General features: G+C 43.7%; 1 protein-coding gene across 1 annotated transcript in view; it reads right to left on the bottom strand.

The window, feature by feature from the left end:
• Positions 1 to 21849, bottom strand: part of LOC142494381 (secreted frizzled-related protein 2-like) — a 48733-nt gene extending 26884 nt beyond the window's left edge. Inside the window, exon 1 of the mRNA XM_075598929.1 lies at positions 21516 to 21849. The gene's annotated coding sequence lies outside the window, so the exon portion shown is untranslated. The remainder of the gene's footprint in view (positions 1 to 21515) is intronic.
• Positions 21850 to 22436: the final 587 nt, after the last annotated feature.

A 22436-nucleotide genomic window follows, 5' to 3' on the forward strand; every position in this document is an offset into this window, starting at 1 on the left:
TGCGCACGTGCACTGGGGGAAGCCGCAGCACGAGAGCGAGTGGGGGCATGGTCTCCTGCATTAGCAATGCCCCAGCGCGTTATGGAAAGGTTTTAGTGACAGGCGACTAACAAAAAACATGCAATTTCAAAACAGTATAATAGATTAGGGTTTTTTGCCTTTTTGAGGATTGCTTGACAATATTTTATGACATTCGGGGTACCAGCATTAGGGATGTGCAAAACTTTTGCCAAAGTTCAAAACCAGACGATATTTGTCTATGTTTTTTGTTTACGTTTCACGACACTCGTAATACTTCGCAATCAGAATTCGCCAATGATTAAAAGTCAGTGTGGATCGTCACCAGGCACTTAATATACTGCCATTCTTGCACCATTCTGTCCTAATTCTTGCAAAACTGTCGATTTATTTTGTCGATTTAAACTGAAATTTAAGAGAAAAAAAGAAGTGAAAACATTATGCTCAAGTGAAAGTGAAGACTTTCGCACATCTCTAGTAGCGTTTCTATGATCTGTCCATGGCTCCTTGAGAAAAAGAATATTAATCACCCACTAGACAGGTAAGGATCTTAACCTCATCAGTGTTTTAGGGATCTGCTACTCTGAAGTAGTTATCCTACACTACACTGTGTGCTCATTTGCATGTAATTTCCCAGAATTCCTAGCTGCAGTGGAAGCATTGTATGCTAGGAGATAATGGGGTAGGACAGGGTTGCAGGCCTGTCTGAGATGTGAATGTGTGCACAAGTGATAATTGTATTTGAACTAGTAAATAGAATAGGAAAACAAAAGCACAGAGTGAAGGCCCCCATTACTACTCCATTAATCACTAATAAATGAAGCTTGTGTAAGCAAAGCCTATACTAGCTGCATGGAACCAGCAGGGTTCAAAGTGCCATGGTACTTGGCCTCCCGGGGTTTCTCCATGCAGATTAATGACCCTGCTCTGAGGGGCTTTGTCACTATTATAAACCTGCCGATGGATTTTTAGGTAGAAATAATGCTATATAAAGTAATGTTTTGTACAATAATTCTATGCCATGGTGTAATGAGCTTGTGCAGTATATTTCCAAAACCATTGTCTGCCTCTAAGGTCAACTGGTCTCAATCAGACAACCAAACTTTGCATTTGTATCCTAACATTGAAGACAATAGGGGTCAGTAAGTGTGATTTCTGTAATGCACACTGTCATTTATGTACAGCAATCATTTTGAAACAGTTTACTGTGTTTAGAATTAGAAGTTTTGTTTTAGATATGTGAATGGTGTATATTTCTTTCTATAGAACTCTTGTGACTCATCCCTTGGGTTCTAAGTATCACAACTGCAGCTCTGCGTAGAGCAGTAATTGTTCAGTATCTGCTTGCAATGTGCAAAATACAGTATCCTTCTGGTACATTAGGGTTATGTACTAAAGTCTCACGGTTGCAATATGCAGATAATATAAGAAAAGGACATTTGTGGTATGAAGAGCTAACAGTCTAAACACAATGTGTTGCTGATATCACGGGAAAGAATGTAAGGAGCTGTGATGTGTGAAGGACAAAAACCCTCACAGGGACAAATAAAACATGTTTATTCCAAAACAAAGTTAGAAAATAATCGAGATTTCTGGAATATGGTTCACATTCAAGGGGGTAAATAATCCGACAATTCATTTATTTTAGATTTGGGAGTGGATGGCAGGGGTTGTTATGTTAGCTGCAGGCTACATTGACCATGGCCAAGCTGAAGCAGTCTCTTGCTGATGGACCATGATAATGTGGATGTGCCACTGGAGACTGACCCACAGCTACTTCGACTGCACTCTGGAAGCTAGAAGGGAATTAGGCAGAAGTCATTGACTAGATTTACCAGAAAGGCCAAGAGTCCTCCAAGTCCACAATCTGCTTTAGCAACGACGAGACATCAGAAAGCTCACTTTGTTTGTATACATATTTATTGTAAGCCGTAATTGTTCTTGCACGGTACAATAGCCGGTCTGACAGAAATTAAATTCTATTTGATACAGGTTCCTGTAAATGTAAAGAATTTTACAATCTTTGCTTAGAATATGAAATAAAAGAAGCATACTGTCAATTACAATGATAATGTCACGTAGTGCAGCCCCCAGACCAGACCAGTCCCCTGTACCGAGGTGGGATGTAGAGTATACGCACCGACAGCCGAGGGGGCGTGTCCGGGATGTGGCGTAGTAGCGTGGCCAGGCCTGGATGTAGATAAAGATTGGTCAAGTACTTGCCGAGTCCGAGGATATAGAAAGTTCCGTAGTCAAAATCCGTAGCAGAGTCTGTGGGTCTTAGAGGTTAGAGTAGTCAGTAGGAAAGCCGAGTTCAGGAGCCAGAGGGGGTATTCAGACGCGCCGGGTCAGTAGCTGTAGGGAATAAACACAAAGAGAGCACGACACAGGTTCCAGCAACACGGGTAGCAAGGAGCTATGCAGAGCAAGGAAGTGAAAGCAAAGCAGGATATTTAAAGCGGCAATAACCAATCCGGACGAGGGACATGGCGGGGGCGTGTCGAGGAGCTGCTCGTGAGTGGCTGAGAGACCAGGAAGTAGTGGAGCACAGCTGAGAGTGCTGGAGACGTGGTGAAGACTCCCACGCCGAGCGAGGGGCGGAGACAGGCATAATGCGCGCGCTATAAATCCTGGAAGGAAGCGCGCGCTCTGTAACACCAGCGCCAGAATCCAAGATGGCGGCCGTGGCGGAGTTCAAGGTATGTGCTGGGCAGCGGCATGGGTAGCGTCGGGAGGCGGGGGCAGCAGCTGCTGCAGTACTGGTAGTGGGTAAGGAGGGGTCACGCCGCAAGGGACGTGGCCCCCGATTCCTTACAGATAACAGCGCAATGCATTGGAGTCTCACAGAGACAGAAGCCCTAATATGTCTAATATGCTGTGAAGTCATATACTATTCCTTGGGGAAAATACTAGTTTAGCTGCATTCAAATGAATGAGACTAAAATCTTTGCCAGCCCGGAAATCACAGCATATTGAATAGGGGTTGGATAGAGTTATATTATAGGTTCTCATTCAAACGGCACAGTTCTAATGATATATTGACTTGCCTTTGAATTTACCTTTAAACAAAGACATTATTTCACGAAATTACTTTTCTATCTACTGCTGATTATTGGAAATCCTCGAAATACGATGTGACAAACGAAAATATATATATATATATATATATATATATATATATATATATATATGTATACTGTACACACACATATACACAGAGTATATATGTATATGCTGTATGACAATACATTGAAATTATGCTGGATGGTTTCTGCTAACAATGGTTTAATTGCCACTTTACACTTTAGAAATTTGCAGTGGCTTATGGTATCAAGCTCTCCTTGTTGCAAAACTGGGAAAAACAGGTCGTGCAAAAATATCATTAAGTGTATCTAGTTTAAGAAAAAAAAAAAAAGGTTATACATTGAGGACGCTGAACCTTAACTATAGTAGCTGTTCATAATGAGCAACACCTCCTTTTTATTTGGAGGGGCACACTTTTAAATGAGAAGGTGCGCATGAATGTTATGAGAAACCGTCTGAATAAGTGCAACTGGTGCTGGAACAGCAAACATATTGAGTAGTAATCTGAGAAAACAAACACTTGTGTTTAACACCATGTGTAAATGTGCATATAAGGGGGGACTCCATTTTGATTGCTGGATAACCATTTTTCTATAACTATTCTGTACTAACGTTTAAGTCTCAGGAACTAATCACATGCCACATGTAATTGTGCTGTGCAGGCAGGTCTGAGAAATGTGACTTGACCTGTCACCTAATTATCTTTAGATGAACTATGTTTGTTCAGACTTATTCAGACTTATTTTTGCCCTGTAGAAAACAGGAACTTGTCTTCAGCCGTACCGGGCATAAGTTACACAACAATGCATTTCACAATATACTGCCATTTCCTTAGCGGCCTCCTAACTCGGTATTGAGCCCCTTTCTCAGACCATAAATTGTCTAACTGTCATTTTGCTGAGATAGACAGACTGTGAAGTAAAAGGGGAAGTATGTTCTCATATCTGTGTTATTTTCTATGCTCAGGTTCGCTATATAAACCGGCTGTAGACCTTCAATAAATGAGAGAACAGTTTTCTGACAAAGCTTCCTTGGTGGTTGTCTGACTCAATTACTGTCTTCTCCCGAGCTCGTCCGCCATTTTGTTTTCCCAGGTCATCAGCGCTATAAGAGTGTGGTAAACCCTCCGGAGGTTGGAGTCGTCCAGAGCTGGCAGACGGTGTATTTTCACGCTAAGACGTTGGAGAATACAAAAGGGCACTAATATTTTCATGGTGTCAGAAGTGGGATTCGAACCCACGCCTCCAGAGAGGTATTTAGGATGGATCTTCCAGAAAATGTTTGCGTTCTACTCATGAATATTCATCCTACAGTACTCCCAATAAAGGGGGGGGGGTGTACCTTACCATATTTCTATGAATTCATGGTGTAAATGTGCATATAAGGGGGGACTCCATTTTGATTGCTGGATAACCATTTTTCTATAACTATTCTGTACTAACGTTTAAGTCTCAGGAACTAATCACATGCCACATGTAATTGTGCTGTGCAGGCAGGTCTGAGAAATGTGACTTGACCTGTCACCTAATTATCTTTAGATGAACTATGTTTGTTCAGACTTATTCAGACTTATTTTTGCCCTGTAGAAAACAGGAACTTGTCTTCAGCCGTACCGGGCATAAGTTACACAACAATGCATTTCACAATATACTGCCATTTCCTTAGCGGCCCCCTAACTCGGTATTGAGCCCCTTTCTCAGACCATAAATTGTCTAACTGTCATTTTGCTGAGATAGACAGACTGTGAAGTAAAAGGGGAAGTATGTTCTCATATCTGTGTTATTTTCTATGCTCAGGTTCGCTATATAAACCGGCTGTAGACCTTCAATAAATGAGAGAACAGTTTTCTGACAAAGCTTCCTTGGTGGTTGTCTGACTCAATTACTGTCTTCTCCCGAGCTCGTCCGCCATTTTGTTTTCCCAGGTCATCAGCGCTATAAGAGTGTGGTAAACCCTCCGGAGGTTGGAGTCGTCCAGAGCTGGCAGACGGTGTATTTTCACGCTAAGACGTTGGAGAATACAAAAGGGCACTAATATTTTCATGGTGTCAGAAGTGGGATTTGGACTAAGGACAAACCCGCCCAATCTGCCGTTAGCTGCCATTGGCAGTTAGCGCCGGATCAGGTGCAATAAACCACATCAGAGCTCTGAGATATATAAGTTATTGAAGTGTTATGTTTTATTAGCACTATTACAGAGAGCAGTTTCCCGGAGTACATGCAGTGAGTGGCTTCATATTTGTGTTTTGGTGGAGCGGTTGGAGTATTGAGTTGCAGTAGGCTTGGTGCTTCTTGGGAAAACTTGATTCTTGTAGGTTTGTGATGTTTCAAAAGCTTGTGTACAAACGACATTAATAAACAAAGATCAAAAATCTACTTAAATGCATCTTCCTACAAAAGAATTAGGAGTAGTCCTTTTGAAAGTGTAGTTGGACATGTGGTGTGAAACTGTAAACCTCACAAATATGTAAAGGTGGATTTTTATTTAGGATGTAATCTTTTCAATCTCCTTCATGGCTGAAAAGTCCTGAAGCCCCCTCCATTGGATGTCTGGTCTCCAGCTATTAGCTACTCGTTAAAAGTGTCAAAGAAGTGTTAGCATCAGTTATTTACCTCCCATGTTTCACCAGGAACTGAAGATCGAAATCTCATGACACAAAGCATACTATGCAAATGTATGTATAGCTATCCAAAGGTAAGGAGAAATATACCTTTCTTATTTCAGAAGAACATCGTATAGTTGAAACTTGGAAGACATTATTTTGCTTCATAAACATTGCAGACGCTAATTTGGCTTACAAATAATCAACATTTGGTTGTATATGTCTCACATTTAGAGGCTGTTTGCTACATCAGAGGAAGTTTTGCTGTTATTGCTCATGTACTATTGGGGACTCTTTTTCTCCACTCAAGAGAATTTAAAGGGAAGTACCACGTGCGTTACCACACATGGGAACGGGCCTGAAGAAGGGGGCCATTCTCCCCCAAAACATTGCCCCCCTTGTTTACTGCATCTGTTTTGTTCTCACTTTGTCCCTTGTTTCCCCCTTTCATCCCCTTGTTTTCTCCAGCTGTTCAGTCATACTTGCTGGAACACTTTCTTCTTTTTGGGCCTATGGGCTGCCTACCCCCTTAGGATAGGATAAGGATCCCTACTTCTGCTGCACAATCCATAGATAGACCAAAAGCTGCAGATAATGTTCCTTAGATCATTATCAGATCATCATTGTTTATTTCATTTAATATGAATTATTGTTTGGTGTTCCTGCTAGACTGTTTGCAGAATATTTAATGTGGGATACATGGAGGTTTACAGTAAAGGAAAATAAAGGGGGCGGTGTTGTCGATTATTTGTCAATCCATACAAAATGTGCCCTGAATATGTGATAGAAATTAGGGAGAGTGGAGTATGATAGAAGTTTTTAGTTTCCAGCAGAATATTAATGCAGCATATTACGAACATGCTTTTTTTTTTAAATTATATTTATTACGAAAGAGAAATGTGAAAACTTTAGCTCATTCTTTAATGCTGAATGGTGGCAATCCAAGCGGGAACAAAAGGAAATACTTTTTTTTTCAACTAAAAGTGTAGTGCATGCATGGAGCAGCCTCCCAACAGCGATGTTCATGGTCAATCCAGTAAATGGGTTCAAAACTGCTTAGGATAGACATGAGAATATCCATAATATGGGAAAAAGCCAGCAACCATATGGGATCTGAGGCTTTCTATGGTCCTTATTCTGTAAAGTGCGATAACGTCAATCCGCTGCGAAAGGCCCCTGGAGTTCAATGCTCTGAAGCTGGAGGGTGGGGGCTAAGGGGAGATGTGAGGAAGTGCTTATTTACAGAAAGGGTGGTGGATGTGTGGAACAACCTTGCAACAGAGGTGGTCGGGGTTAATACAGGAAATTAATAAAAGGCGTAGGACAGACATACAGCTGTCATAAATAGGAAAGAAAGCCAAGGCTCAAGAAGGGTCGGAGGTTTCACAGCAGGCCGGAAACATACAGACTAGGTGGACCATGGGGCCATTAGTCTATGTTCGTTTGTTTGATGGATGCGATCGCACGTTGTAGAGTAAGAGCCTATGTCTCTCCCAGTATGACTGCCATCCAACTAATTCCTATTGAGTGAGACTTGAGAAACCTGTAAATGTAAAGTAACAAATCCACATTGCTATATACTACAGCAGGGGTGCGCAAACTGGGGGTGCAAGATTTTTTTTGGGGGGAACACGGCGCTTACAGAGGCCCCGTGCTCTTCTGCAAGGCATTTAAATTCAATGACTGGGACCGCGCAAGCCTCTGTAAGTTCTCTTACCTCGTCTCCGATGGCAACTCGAAGTCACATGACCCTGCGGCATCATTTGATGCTGGAGACAAGGTCAGAGGGGGGCGCGAGCAGCACTACAGTATGTTCATTTTCAGGAGGTGACGGGCACCGGATATATTTTGCCTCCCGAACAAAAAGTGCAGACATTTCCTAATAGTCCTGTTAACCCTTCTATGGCTGTAATTTGCAGACTCTGCTTAGTCTGGGAGGGGGGTGGGGGGGGGGAGAGGGGGGATTCTCACTGTTAAATACCAGTTTAACAACAAATTTCACAGGGTGTGTATACGATCATTCAAAAATATATATTTTTTCTTTCCTTGTGGATATTTTCTCCAAGTTGAACGCAGCAATTGTGTTAAATGATGGAATTTCTATAACCCCCTTCTTCGGATATAAAAACAAAGGCTACATAAGCAGTGGCACTTTTGTAACGAGTGGTAAAAACGCTTGATATTTGTCTGGGTTGATCCAAAAGGATAAAATTACTAGAGGGACTGAGAGGTTTGAAGAACATTTAAATGGTGACGAATTGTTTGAAGAGACCACTGCACATCAGTGAAGGAAAGTGTATTGGGGTATTTAACAATCCCTTGTTAAAGTAAAAGTAGTTACTACTTAAGCACTTAAGCCCACGCATCAATTCATTTGGTTGAAAGTAAATGTCAGGTACATAAGAATTGTTTGTACACCATTGAAAAAGTAAACAGGGTCATCTTGTCTGCTCCCAGTGACTCTTGTCTGTGTTTTGTAGTCGGCTACTGATGAATGTGATAAGACAAAGCACTTCAGGGCCTGCTCATTATGTCTGGCCTGTGGCTGTTACTGGAGGTAGTCGCTTTGCACTGTCTGTGCTAAACGCTCAGGTGAGTGCCGGCAGCTGTCACCTACCAGCCTCTCTCACTCCTATCTCAGAGAGTCTTTAGCAGAGATCATATTATTACTTAACATAAGCAACCCCCAATCAGCATATCTGCCCAGCAAGAAAAAGCCCCCGCGTGGCTCTGAATGTCTGCATCTATATCAGTAAGCCAATAAAGGTGACTGGAGTCGCATACCAAGCTGGAAAAGGGTGTCTTTGCCATTAAAGTGATGTTCTTTGAGGCTGTTTGACAGGTTATGTGACTCGGTGGAAGTTTCGGGAAGTGTTAGGGGAATTCCACCCAGTGTACATATTTATTTATTTATCAAGTGTTTTACCAGGAAGTAATAATACGTTGAGAGTTACCCCTCGTTTTCAAGTATGTCCTGGGCATAGAGTTTATGACAACAGATACATAGTTACAAATACATGGTTACATTAGGTGCACAGGGTTATACGTTATATATGAAGACATTGCATGAACAGTTCAAGATAAAATAAGTTATAGGCGTATGTAACAGTTACAGACCACATTAAAATGGGAGCTATCAAATTCTGTGTTATCCTCCATTATTTTTCTATTTCTTAGTTTATAAAAACTCCATATCTGAAGTTGCACGAATCCCTCTGACTAATAATCTGTGCCAAATGTAAAATGCTGGTTTAAAATGTCTTTATCAAACTGGTATTACACTTTTTACGTTTTACTGTGTTTTTGTCGTGAGCACAAATGCTGTATTCTAGAGCAGGGGTGCTCAACTCCAGTCTGCTAGCCCCCCCAGCCCCCCCCAACAGGTCAGGTTTTCAGGATACCCTTGCTTCAGTTAATAAACACAGATACCCAGCAAGCGCTAAGAAATCCCAAAAATCACCACATACTGTAATATATATCTATATGTGTATATATATATATATATATATATATATATATATATATATATATATATGTGTATCAATTGGAGTGCTACTGGGCGTGGCTAAAGGTATACAATACATTTTTGGGGGGTTTCTTAGAGCTTGCTGGGTATATGTGTGTTTATTAACTTTGTCCAGCTGGTCTTAGCTGTTGTGTAGGTTAGTGCCCCCCCCCCCCCCAGGGTTTAAGCTTGCCCCTCCCCACTCGCCAAATATACAAGTCTTTTCAAGCAGCTGGTTGTGACAGATCCAATGTGATCATTCTTCCTCTAATTATAGAGGCAAATAAGAATTGTATCCAGTTAGTGTTAGGACCTGCTAATGGTCATGCCTTGATGTAGCTAGCAGGCTTATAACGCTTTGGCCAAAGGGTTAAACTAAATGACCCTTTTCCAAAAGCTATATAGGTATTTCACTGAGTATTTTTGTCATATTGGATGTAGCTTTGGGCTTCTTTGTTTTTGTTGTATACCCCTGCTTCAGTACAGGTTGCTCAATCAGTCCCTGCTTCAGCATAGGTGGCTCAATCAGAGGCTCAGTCTTGAAGTTATCTTATGGAGTAGCACTGCTTAGTAAATATTGGCCTTTGTGCCTTAGAACTTGGAAGCTGCCCACCAAGCAGAATCTTCAGCATCATGGTCAATAGAAACATTGCAGACATTGTGCATAACAATATATATGTTAAGACAGTGGTTCCCAAACTGTGCGCCGTGGCTTGGCTAGAGGGGCGCCGTGATCAGGGCTGCCAGCAGCGGGAAACAAGGGCCAGTAAATTTAATAAAAATAAATTAATTAATTAAAAAACGCTGAACCCGGCGCCGGCTCTCACTACGCGCGCTGGAGGAGCAGCACCGGGAGACAGATGTCTCCCAGCAGCACTAACACCCCACCACCTCGGCCAAAACTGCCACCCCCCCGGCAGCATCGGTGCACCATCACCCTCCCCCCGCAGCACACCGGCCTACCCCCAACGTGGCACAGGCCCCCGCAGCACTGACCCCCCCCTCCCCTCACCTCGTGCAGGGACCAGGCCGTTCAGCCACCCCACGCTGCCGCCGTCCCATGCAGCACTGGGCCGTCTGCCCACCCCGCAGAATTCCCCCCCGCATCACCGGCATGCCGCCGCCCCCCACTGTCCCCCCCCCCAAGCCACCGGCCTGACCATCATCCCCAAGGAGATCATCCCCAAGGTAAATATATATATATGTATTGGGGTAATTTTTAAATGTATTGGGGGGGGTGGGGGTAATTTTTAAATGTATTGCGGGTGTGGGGGTAATTCTTAAATGTATTGGGGGGGTGGGGGTAATTTTTGTGAGAGAGAGTGTCTGTGAGAGAGAGTGTCTGTGAGAGTGAGAGTGTCTGTGAGAGTGAGAGTGTCTGTGAGAGTGAGAGTGTCTGTGAGAGTGAGAGTGTCTGTGAGAGTGAGAGTGTTTGTGAGAGTGAGTGTCTGTGAGAGAGTGACTGTGAGAGTGAGAGTGTGTGAGAGAGATGTCTGTGAGAGTGAGCGTGTCTGTGAGAGTGAGAGTGTGTGAGAGTGAGAGTGTCTGTGAGAGTGAGAGTGTCTGTGAGAGTGAGAGTGTCTGTGAGAGTGAGAGTGTCTGTGAGAGTGAGAGTGTCTGTGAGAGTGAGTGTCTGTGAGAGTGAGAGTGTCTGTGAGAGTGAGAGTGTCTGTGAGAGTGAGAGTGTTTGTGAGAGTGAGTGTCTGTGAGAGAGAGTGTGTGTGAGAGAGATGTCTGTGAGAGTGAGAGTGTCTGTGAGAGTGAGAGTGTCTGTGAGAGTGAGAGTGTCTGTGAGAGTGAGAGTGTCTGTGAGAGTGAGAGTGTCTGTGAGAGAGTGAGTGTGTGTCTGTGAGTGAGAGTGTCTGTGAGAGTGTCTGAGAGTGAGTGTCTGTGAGAGTGAAAGTGTCTGTGAGAGTGAGAGTGTCTGTGAGAGAGTGAGAGTGTGTGTCTGTGAGAGAATGAGTGTGTGTCTGTGAGAGTGAGAGTGTGTGTCTGTGAAAGAGTGAGTGTGTGTCTGTGAGTGTGTGTCTGTGAGAGAGTGACTGTGAGAGTGAGAGTGTGTGAGAGAGATGTCTGTGAGAGTGAGCGTGTCTGTGAGAGTGAGAGTGTGTGAGAGTGAGAGTGTCTGTGAGAGTGAGAGTGTCTGTGAGAGTGAGAGTGTCTGTGAGAGTGAGAGTGTCTGTGAGAGTGAGAGTGTCTGTGAGAGTGAGTGTCTGTGAGAGTGAGAGTGTCTGTGAGAGTGAGAGTGTCTGTGAGAGTGAGAGTGTTTGTGAGAGTGAGTGTCTGTGAGAGAGAGTGTGTGTGAGAGAGATGTCTGTGAGAGTGAGAGTGTCTGTGAGAGTGAGAGTGTCTGTGAGAGTGAGAGTGTCTGTGAGAGTGAGAGTGTCTGTGAGAGTGAGAGTGTCTGTGAGAGTGAGAGTGTCTGTGAGAGAGTGAGTGTGTGTCTGTGAGTGAGAGTGTCTGTGAGAGTGTCTGTGAGAGTGAGTGTCTGTGAGAGTGAAAGTGTCTGTGAGAGTGAGAGTGTCTGTGAGAGTGAGAGTGTCTGTGAGAGAGTGAGAGTGTGTGTCTGTGAGAGAATGAGTGTGTGTCTGTGAGAGTGAGAGTGTGTGTCTGTGAAAGAGTGAGTGTGTGTCTGTGAGTGTGTGTCTGTGAGAGAGTGAGAGTGTGTGTCTGTGAGAGAGTGAGAGTGTGTGTCTGAGAGAGTGAGAGTGTGTGTCTGAGAGAGTGAGAGTGTGTGTGTGAGAGTGTGTGTGTGTGTGTGTGTGTGTGTGTGAGAGTGTGTGTGAGAGAGAGAGTGTGTGTGTGAGTGTGTCTGAGAGAGAGTGTGTGTGTGAGTGTGTGTGTGAGTGTGTCTGAGAGAGAGAGAGTGTGTGTGTGAGTGTGTCTGAGAGAGAGAGAGTGTGTCTGAGATAGACACCAACTGCGCACTGCAACTGTTAGGTATGTATATACAACTTTGTTTTTACTTTGGGTGCCGCGGAAAAATCCTGATCGCCTTGGGGAGCCTTGAGCGGAAAAAGTTTGGGAACCACTGTGTTAAGATATATCTAGAAAACATGCATCAATTAATATTTTTTGGTGGTAAAATATTTGTTTAACTGCATAATCTTTTGTTATCCTGCCTGATTTCACGTATACTTCGCTATATCTCTCATCTGAACACAGGGAATGGAGTCTGTTGCTTTTTATCAAATATCTACAGCAAATGTTAAAATCACTTCGATCAGGGGGTGGGCAAACTGGGGGGCACAAGATTTTCCAGGGGGGGGGTGACAGAGGCCCCACGCTCTTCCCCCAAGGAATTTAAATTAAATGTTGGGGGATCACGTTTGGCCTCTGCAACTTCCCTTACCTTGTCTTCGGTGACGCTGCATCATTTGACGCCGGAGACGAGGTAAGGAGGGGATGGGGGAGGGGGAGGTAGCAGGCAGGGGAGAGCAGACTGAAAAGTTTGTGCACCCCTGACTTAGATTGTAAGCTCTCCGGGGCAGGTATTTCCTCCTAACCTCCGATTGTATGTTTGTTGGACGTTTCGTATTTTTATTCCCTATATTCCATTGTTTCTTTTGTAAAGTGCTACATACATTGTTGGCGCTGTACAAATAAAAATATACATATATAAAAATCATCAGAAACTATATGTGCCTTTTACCATCACAGGCAATAACAATCCGACCAGTTCCCTGTGCCATTGTTTAGGTGGTCACATTTGACTCTTCCTTTTCGTTCTCCCCTCAATAATGCTATTGTTAAATCTTGCCGCATCTTTCTCCATATCATTGCTAAAATACCTTTTCTCTATTTTTCTACTACAAAAAATGTTAATGCATGTCCTGATTCTTTCCCGTCTGGACTACTGCAAACTTCTCACCACTGGCCCCCTTGCCTAGCAGCTTTCTACATTACAATATATTCAAATTGCCGCTGCGAGGATAACCTCCCTCTCATCTGGAACAGTCTCTGCCTCTTTTCTCCTAAAAACTCTGTAGTTGTCTCCCTCTTAAATTCTGCATTCACTACAACTTTTCTCTACTGTCCTTCAAGGCCATCTTCCCCTCTGCCCATCCCTATAGCTCAGCTTTAATCTCTTGCTATAAAAACTCACTCTCAGGCCTTTCTTCTCTACCCCCTTAAGTTCACCACAGCTCTCTCATGCCTGTAAGTCTAGGGTTGCCAGGTGTCCAGTGTTGAACCGGAATGTCCTGTATTTGGACACTCTGTCCAGTAAAAAATGGGAGGTAATACTGGACATGTATGGGTCTGGTATTACCTCTCTGGACATAGTGACCTGACCGGCTTTGGGGGCAGCGGGACTTACCTGAGCAGGGCTGTTGCTAGGAGGCTGGGAAGCTTCCTTCATCCTGATTGGCTGCATTACTCAGCAGCAGCCAATCAGGATGAGATGTCAGGAGTCTGAGGGTTGGGCCAAGGAGTGGAGGAAAAATCATGAAGTGTAGAGGTGTGTGTGTGTGTGTGTGTCTCTCAAGCACGTCACACCTTTCACCATTGTGTCCAGTATTTTTGGAGAAGCTAACGAGCAACCCTACCCACATACAGCACCCTTATTCTGGAACCAAGCACCTCAATCTCTAACTTTAAAACATATCTGAAAACTTACTTGCCCAACTAAATGTTTACTTAGTCCTGGATAAACAGTACTCCAACTACTGCATGTTTTATGAGCACTTTAACCAATGCACTCAAATATACTCCTATTGTTTCTGTTTGTCTCTCCACATGTCAATTAGATTGTAAGTTCTTTAGGATAGGGACTCCGCCTTTCTCAATATTACATTACATTAATGCCCTTATCCCCTCTGGTGTTTACTCCATAACTTGCTGAACAGTTCTCCTCATGTTCATGGGTTTAGCCTAAGACTAGAGGGGACCAAGAACGCACAGGAATGGAGTACCAGTCCTAATATTAGCAGTGGGAACAGGGTACCGGCAGGTCCATATTGGCATTAGGAGGCCCATCTATGGAGAAAACTGAGAGGGGGGATGGGGCAGATAGTATTTCTTGTTTCAGTTACTGGTGACTGTATACATACATACTGCACCTGTGAGTTTTCTGCTCCAACTTATGGGATGTATCCACTAAACTGCAATATCTATTGTTGCTCTCAGGCCAGAGCCTGAGGTTTCTTTGCATTGTGTGTGTGTGTGTGTGTGTGTGTGTGTGTATATGTATAGATGTATCTGTGGGTAAGTTTGTATATAGGAGTTAGTAAGTGCATGTTTGTCCTGGTCTTTTATATGTATATGTTAGTGAGAGTATATATGTTCACCTGTCAGTAAGAATAAGAGTATATACCATAGTAATGAGCACGACGGGAAAAATGGTGTTGTGCACTCATCTGAGATGAGTGGAAAATTAGGATGGAGTAGTTAAAAAACAGTAAGAAATCATTTTTTTAAATGAAACCTGGCGTCCCAGATGCGCGACTTTCTCAGGGGCTGGGGCAATTAAAAAGGCGTCAAAGTGCATCACAGGTACAGACAACATGGGCGTTATAGTGGTCATTTACGGCAGTGGTGGTTTGAAGCGGGGGTCTCTGGAGCTGAACCCCATTCATTTCAGCTCCAGGGACCCCCTGCCTCCTGAGATACTTACCTCCAAAGGGGGTGCTGGTATCACTGCAAAGTTTAAAGCTCCTGCATGATGCAGACCAAAGGGAAGCTAAACCTGATGATGTCACAGCTTCCAATTGGCCGCAGGGCACGAGAGTTTCAAACTCCGCCATTACGTTAACCCTACTAGCCAAGCGGCTACCGGCACCCCCTACGAAGGTAAGTATCTCCAGAAGCAGAGGGTAACCGGAGCTTAAATGAACGGGGTTCAGCTCCAGAGACCCTCTACTTCAATCCTATGTTAAAAAAAATGCAAGAAAATCGCCAGCTTGGATTCCCTCTAAGACTACGCAGAACAGCAGCTGATTTATCAAAGACCCCCCCTTAGAGGGAGAGCTAGTATTAGGGGTTAAGGTTAGAGGGGTTTAGGGTAAGGGCTAAGGTTAGGGACTTACCTTGGCGCCGAAACGGCCACGACATACGTCCTAGACCAAAATGCACTTGCCAACACTCTCTGCTACATACTGAGATCCATAATGCACATCCAGTGCACCCCATATGCCCTAAAAAAAACAATCTTACTTTAAAGTCTGTCCCTGCGTATAGTATCTGCGTTCCCCTATATTTTACATAGTCTGTACTCTTATAATGTAAAGGGCTGCGTGCACAGTCAGCAACATTAAAATATAAACCTACGTTTTAAAAAAAGCAAAAAAATCCCAGAAATGCCAAACGTACCATGCATGCAAATTAATACTGGTTGTTTTTAAACATTTTACTTTCTCTTTTTCCCAGTGGGAAAACCAATGAAAAAGTCCCCTGTTTCCCCACCTCGCATAATACCAGTAGCACTAACATACATTGCTTTAGTAGAAAGGATAAGCGGCTGCAAGGATAGGTGCCTTTTGCTCAGCAACTTGTGTCCCACATGTTTCTTTTGTTCACATCAAAGAAAGGGACAATTGGTTCCCATTATCATATCTTGCTGAGAAATTCACTGATAAAGATGTCTCCACCCTAATGATTAGACCCCATTCAGGTTAAAGTAAACTAATGGGGCCCTCTCAGCCTCTGGGCTAGTATTAGAAATTAGTGACTCCACAACCCATTTGCTAGTCTGGACTCGGGCAATATTTTACTAATGTGTGAAAAGTACTGTCTGGTCTGTAACTGTTTCATACGCCCATAATATATTTTTTCTTTAACTGTGCATGCAATGTCTTGTATATAATGTATACCTTGTTCATTTATGTAACTGTATTTGTAACCATGTATTATTTGTCTTAACTCTGTGCCCAGGACATACTTGAAAACGAGAGGTAACTCTCAATGTATTACTTCCTGGTAAAATATTTTATAAATAAATAAATACCGTGATAAATGTAATAGCACAAATTGAGGGCCTTTTGTTCTGAGCTGGAAAGCTCCACCGTGTCTAGTATTGGAAAATGGTCTCCCGATATGGCCAATTTAATCTTGTAAGGGAACTTTCTGTTGTCTGGTTTATTTATTGCAAGCATGTTATTCTTGTGCAGCTCTGACAACATACCTAGGGCTGTACGATAAGAATATAACCACCACTAATACACGGGTACATACTGTATTAGGGGAAATCAATTCAAGTTAGGTGCTGCATTTTACATAGGTTCAAATAATAAAAAAGGCATCACCTACTATTAAAGTATTATTATTTTTTGTATGGTAGAAGAGGCTAAATGAAAAGGTGGAGCAACTAGGTGGATCGTTATGATTGGCTAAATATGCCTACAAAATATATATATATATATATATATATATATATATATATATATATATATATATATACATACATACACACATACACACACATACACACGCACACATATTCATATACACCCATACACTTATACTTTATTGTTATATGTTTCATTTGGGATGCCCTGCTTGTTGTAGGCTTTAACAAGCCATTCTACCTAGGCTCACCTCCGCTTGGCTGAGCACAATTATAATGGGAAATTGTACAACTTATTGTGCATCTTTAATGAGCCACATTAATAATGGCAAATCTAACATACATAAGAAAAGTAAACACAATAAAAATGTGTATATATATATATATATATATATATATATATATATATATATATATATATTATGCATACAGAGAGATACATATGTAAGGAGTATTCGTTAGGACATTACCTACATGCCTTTTATTTTTGCTTTTATCTGGGGCTGATTGCTTAGAGAGCTGCGACCATCATTGGAATGGAAGAGACTTCCTTTTAATGCACCAACAAAAGGCTCCCTCGGATATGGAACAGGTGGGGTCGGGGCACGAAGGCAATTATTGTGTGAATTTGGCGCAGATTGCATTATTTTACCGTGGTGCCTCTTTTCGTCAGCGTATCAACGACTTTGCCCCAGTTTTTGCGCCATATGCACAAGCTTGTTTTTTTGGTGAAGTTTCATAAGAAAGAGTTAGGGAGATGTTACATGATGCAACAATAATAAAGAGATATATTAAACGCTGTGTTTCTGTGCATCACTTCTTTTCCTTTCAATCTGCCAGGTCCGAGGGGGCGTTACTGTTCTGGATTAAAAACCGACGCCAAAACCTGGAGCAACAAACTTGGTGCCTACGATGTGAATAAACCTGGTGGAAAGGAGGTGGAGGGGGGGGTGGGAGGGTAAGGAAAGGTAATACCCCTAATACCCAGCTGCATTCCATATAGGATTGAATAGTGTAGTGGGTACGGTGCTGGGCTGAGATATACAGTATGTACTAATAATCTACAGAAGAGAAAAAGAACTCAGCTTGAAGAGCACACGGTTGCCAGATGTCAGGTTTATGAATTATATTTAAAATAATCTTTAATAGTATCCTAGTTAAAATAAAGTGTGCAAAAAAGACAAACTCATAACAAACATGGGACCTAACGGATAGTCAAATAGATGGTTTCTCCTGGATAAAATAGGCTAGGTACAGTATATAGTAATACAGTATTCCACCCAGTCTGTGGGAAATGACTACATTGCCAGTATTAGTCAGCCAATATTTGAGCAAAAAGTATCAGTCACAAATGATTCACTTCATGTGGGGACTGACATATTGTATCTGAGTTCAGAGTGCCGGTATTTGCCCTGTTCTTGCTGTAGTTGCATTACGAAGTTGTCATTGATTATTGAACTCTAATGTTGCCATGGAGTGGTCAGATGCTAACACATAAATAAGCTCACTGGGAGTATTTTATTGGAAATTCCCCTTTAATGTTTGTGAGATTTGATACAAAATGTTGCATACTGCCACAATACTGTACTTTAAGTGATCTGCTACATCTCCGGCTCTATATACTAGCGAATATCCAGATATATTACACCCTGGCAGAAAACGGTCAGTTATAAAACAAGGAAGATCCAGATAATAATTGTACTGGATTCAGTGCTCGATATGTACAAAATAATCGTTAATATGTGGTATTATGAACCACTAATAACATTCACAGCTGTTAAATGATTGTTTCGGCGTTGATAGTATCATATATACTGAGTTCAATTATCTTGCCGTAATTCCCAGTCTTAGGTCGCGCGTATAGTGCCCGCGACTGGCGATGGTGACGCGACGTCGCCCAAAAACAAATGCATTGCCGCTGCTGCGTGCGCTTATAGTAAGCGCGATGGCGAGAATGTGGCGGAGCGACGTCACGTCGCGAATTTTGGTAGCTGGCAATATTTGATTTTTCAAGGACTGTCGCTTCATGTGACAGCCCCTGAACCAATCAAATGCCAGTACGCCCGCGACGCCACCGCAAAGCGAAATATAACTATTGCTATCGGCGACGGGTGACGGGCACTATACGCACAACCTTATGTCTACCGGGATGCTTGTGCTGGCTGCTAAGGGCGAACTGCTTATGTGGTGTTCACAACCACTAACCTGCAAAATCGCAACCATTAAGCTTATTTATAGCAGCTAAAAGATATAATAGACTAAGAGTGATGCTGCCTGTTACTTTGCCAGCCTCTAACGACGAACGTTTCGCCATGGCGCGCTTTGGTTGCGATTTTGGAGGTTAGTGGTTGTGAACACCACATAAGCAGTTAGCCTTTAGCAAAACGAGTTTCTCTGTGTTTTGATACACAGGCTATATAACATGTATAGATAGAGCTCTCAAAATCTCACAGACCATCCTCTTTTTGGTCTATTGAAAGCTATCACAACCTATGATAAATGAACAACTAACTGTATGAAGTGATTTTGACTGGGAAAAAAACCACCCTGTGAAGCCAGTAATGTTGCATTACTTTGTGACACTAGTGTGCATCATGTAAGTCACCACATTGTTTGCCTGGAAAATAATAAACATGTTCCCTTACATTCCAAAACCACTTCTATGGGGTTAAAGAAGGGGTGCGCACATTTTTTTTTGTTTGCGCCTCGCCCCTGCCTGCTCTCCACCCCAGCTTGCGCCCTGCCCCCCCCACCTTTTCTCTGGCATCATTTGACATCACGTGATCATGTGATGTTGCGTTGCCATGGCAACACGTTGCCATTTGACTCCACGTTGTCATGGCAATGCATCGCCAAGAGCCGTCAGAGAGAAGGTAAGAGACATATAGAGGCCTCTGGCACCCCCTCGCCCTCCCCCCCCCGGCATTTTATGTAAATGTTGTGGGGAAGAGCGGGGGGCCTCTAAGCGCTGCACCCCTCAACCACCCCAGAACATTTTGCGCCCCGCAGTTTGTGCACCCCTGGGTTAAAGGGTGGCTAGTCCATTCTCCTCACTTTCATGATTTATTTTTCCTCAGTCTTTGTCATCTTCAAGACCCACATGAAATATCACCTTATTAAATGAAGAATTTTAACAGCACTCTGTGACGAATACCTCTTACTCCGTTTGCACTTACTTGTGGTTTAAGATTTTTGTCAAAAGCAGACTCTGCTTTCAATTAATATACAATATAGACCAGTGGTTTTTCAATCTTTTTTTGGTTAAGGAATCCTATAATTATATTGGGAAATTCTGCAGACCCCCAACACTGTCTCATAGCAAGTCTGAGATCAGATAAATTGTAAGGAACCCCAACCCTCTCTAATAGTGCGTCTAAGGTCAGATACATTGTAAATTCTTCTGTATTTGGTACAATTTTCAAATGACCTGAAAATTGCAGGGATCCCTTTACGGATGCGCGTGGAACCTAAGGCTACGGCCCCGGTAACTCAGCTGCAACGCGCGCCCGCGAGATTGGCGGCGCGTGCAGCCGATTAATTGTCTGCAGGGATCTGCACGAAGAGAGACCGGGGGGGGGCGTGGCCGAGGAGTGACGGGGGCGCGGCCATGACGTCACCCGGCAGGTTCGCCCTCATTGGCTGAACCGCCGGGGGACGTGCCGTATCGCTCGACGCGAGTCCTGCTCTCAATTCTATTGAGAGCAGGAGTAGCTCTGGGGCGAGTGCTGCGGCCCCCCCTCGCAGTGGGCCCGGCGCCATTGCGGGGAGGGCTCTCGTGCGTGCAGCGTCCGCCACAGCAGACGCTGTAGTAGGCAGCGGGGGCAAAGCCTAAGAGTTTCTAGAAAACCTGGTTGAAAAACACTGATAGACATTTGCCAACTGTCATTTAAAAAGAAGAGGCACTGTCTCACGTTTCAGGGAAGCTGAATTACTTGAGCTCAATTTTCCAGAGGTGTGCGTTATACTAGGGGATCCCAACATTTTCCTTTATTATGATACAATTCAGTGTTAGTAACTGTATTGTGCATGTATTAAAATGAGTGGGATATAAAGGACCAAAAAGGAAGGCTTTCAGAAAGTGCATTTAGGTCAATAAATCAGTCAAACTCACAGTCAAACAGTACAATAACGATAGGTCAAAATAACTAGACATCAACAAAGGCTTGTTAAAATCACTAAAACTATGTTTCTTTTTTTTTTTTTTTTTTAATATGTTCTTAGAGCAGACTATTCTACCCTTAAGTGCCTGACGTCAATTACAAGGGGTTATATGGTCCTCCACTGAAGTCTTTGGTGAGAATAAGTGGTCTGCAATTTGCAATTCGAGATCCACTGTGCTACCTTGGGCAAAATTGGAGAAGGGCTCCTTTGAGACATCATTGGATAATGTGTCACTGAGGTTTTTTGTTTGCCTTCCTCTGGAACAAAATATTGTAAATACAAATATAGGCCAAGTATCTGTCGTCTAAATTTCTAAATTTAACACAGGTTGAACCCGATGGAAGTACAGGCATACCCCGCATTAACGTACGCAATGGGACTGGAGCATGTATGTAAAGTGAAAATGTACTTAAAGTGAAGAACTAATTTTTTCCCACTTATCGATGCATGTACTGTGCTGCAATCATCATATACGTGCATAACTAATGTAAATAACACATGTGTAACAGGCTCTATAGTCTCCCCGCTTGCGCACAGCTTCGGTACAGGTAGGGAGCCGGTATTGCTGTTCAGGACGTGCTGACAGGTGCATGCGCGAGCTACCGTTTGCCTATTGGGCGATATGTCCTTACTCGCGAGTGTACTTAAAGTGAGTGTCCTTAAACCGGGGTATGCCTGTATGTCTTTTTTCAGCCTCATCAACTATATGACATCCTATAGCATCATATCTATGTAACACCCCTCCCTCTACACCCTCCCCCCCCCACGGCTGCAGAACATAGGGTGTACACGTATTCAGTCTCTCTTTGCACTGCAGACAGGGTTTCTACCTGCTTCAGCGTAGCGTAGCTGTCAGTTTTTACCTTTAGTCCCAGGGCTTCTCTGGTGGATCCTGGCCAAGGCTTGTAGGGAGGAGTAGAATAAGTAGAAAAGGGTGCCAGGAACTTTTAACAGGATGCTTGCTTTATTGAGCATTAGGCAACAGCATAAACAGGACCGGTTTACAGTATCTCTCTCATGAACAGTTCCCTCTTGCATGCAGTTCTTCCCTTCTTAAACCAGGGCTATAGCCCTGCTCCCTGTAGCATGGGAACCTCTGTGGCCTGCTCCTAGCCCTAGGGCTGTCTGACCCAGCACAGAACAGAACCCCTCACTCAAGGGTGGGTCCCCACCTTTTATACCCAGGGGGTGTAAACCGTTCCCCCTCTCAGTCTCTGGGCAAAACTGGATGTTGCTAACCAGTCACCTCACTGGTCACATGACCTACCAGAACTCTCCAGGCCCTGCCAAACAAGCATGTGCCTGGATATTGCAACAATATAACTTGTCTCTGGGACTGCTCACATGCAGGACCTTGTGCAAGGAGTTTAACCCCAACACTGCCAGCAGCTGCCATGCCCTACATCAGGGTGGAGCAAACTTTTTTCCCTGCGCCCCCCTGCAGGCAGTCCCCTCACTCCCGCGCCCCCCCAAAACCCCACTTACCTGCGCTCCGGCATCACGTTGCCATAGCAACGTGGCGTCACATGAATGACGCCGCGTTACCATGGCGACGCAGAAAGAAGCTGCCGGAGCCAAGGAAAGTAAAGGTTTACAGAGGCCCTGCAGCTCCCCCGGCACTTAATTTAAGTGCCTTCGGGAAGCGCGCGGGGCCTCTGTAAACCCCGCGCCCCCCCGCCGGCAGTCTCGCGCCCCCCCAGTTTGCGCACCGCTGCCCTACATAACAGGGGCCTAACTCCAGCACTGCCTGCTATTACCAGGACTTATGAGCCTGGCTAGGGAGA

The sequence above is a fragment of the Ascaphus truei genome, chromosome 5, assembly GCF_040206685.1.
Source record: "Ascaphus truei isolate aAscTru1 chromosome 5, aAscTru1.hap1, whole genome shotgun sequence".
In the NCBI taxonomy this organism is placed as follows: domain Eukaryota; kingdom Metazoa; phylum Chordata; class Amphibia; order Anura; family Ascaphidae; genus Ascaphus; species Ascaphus truei.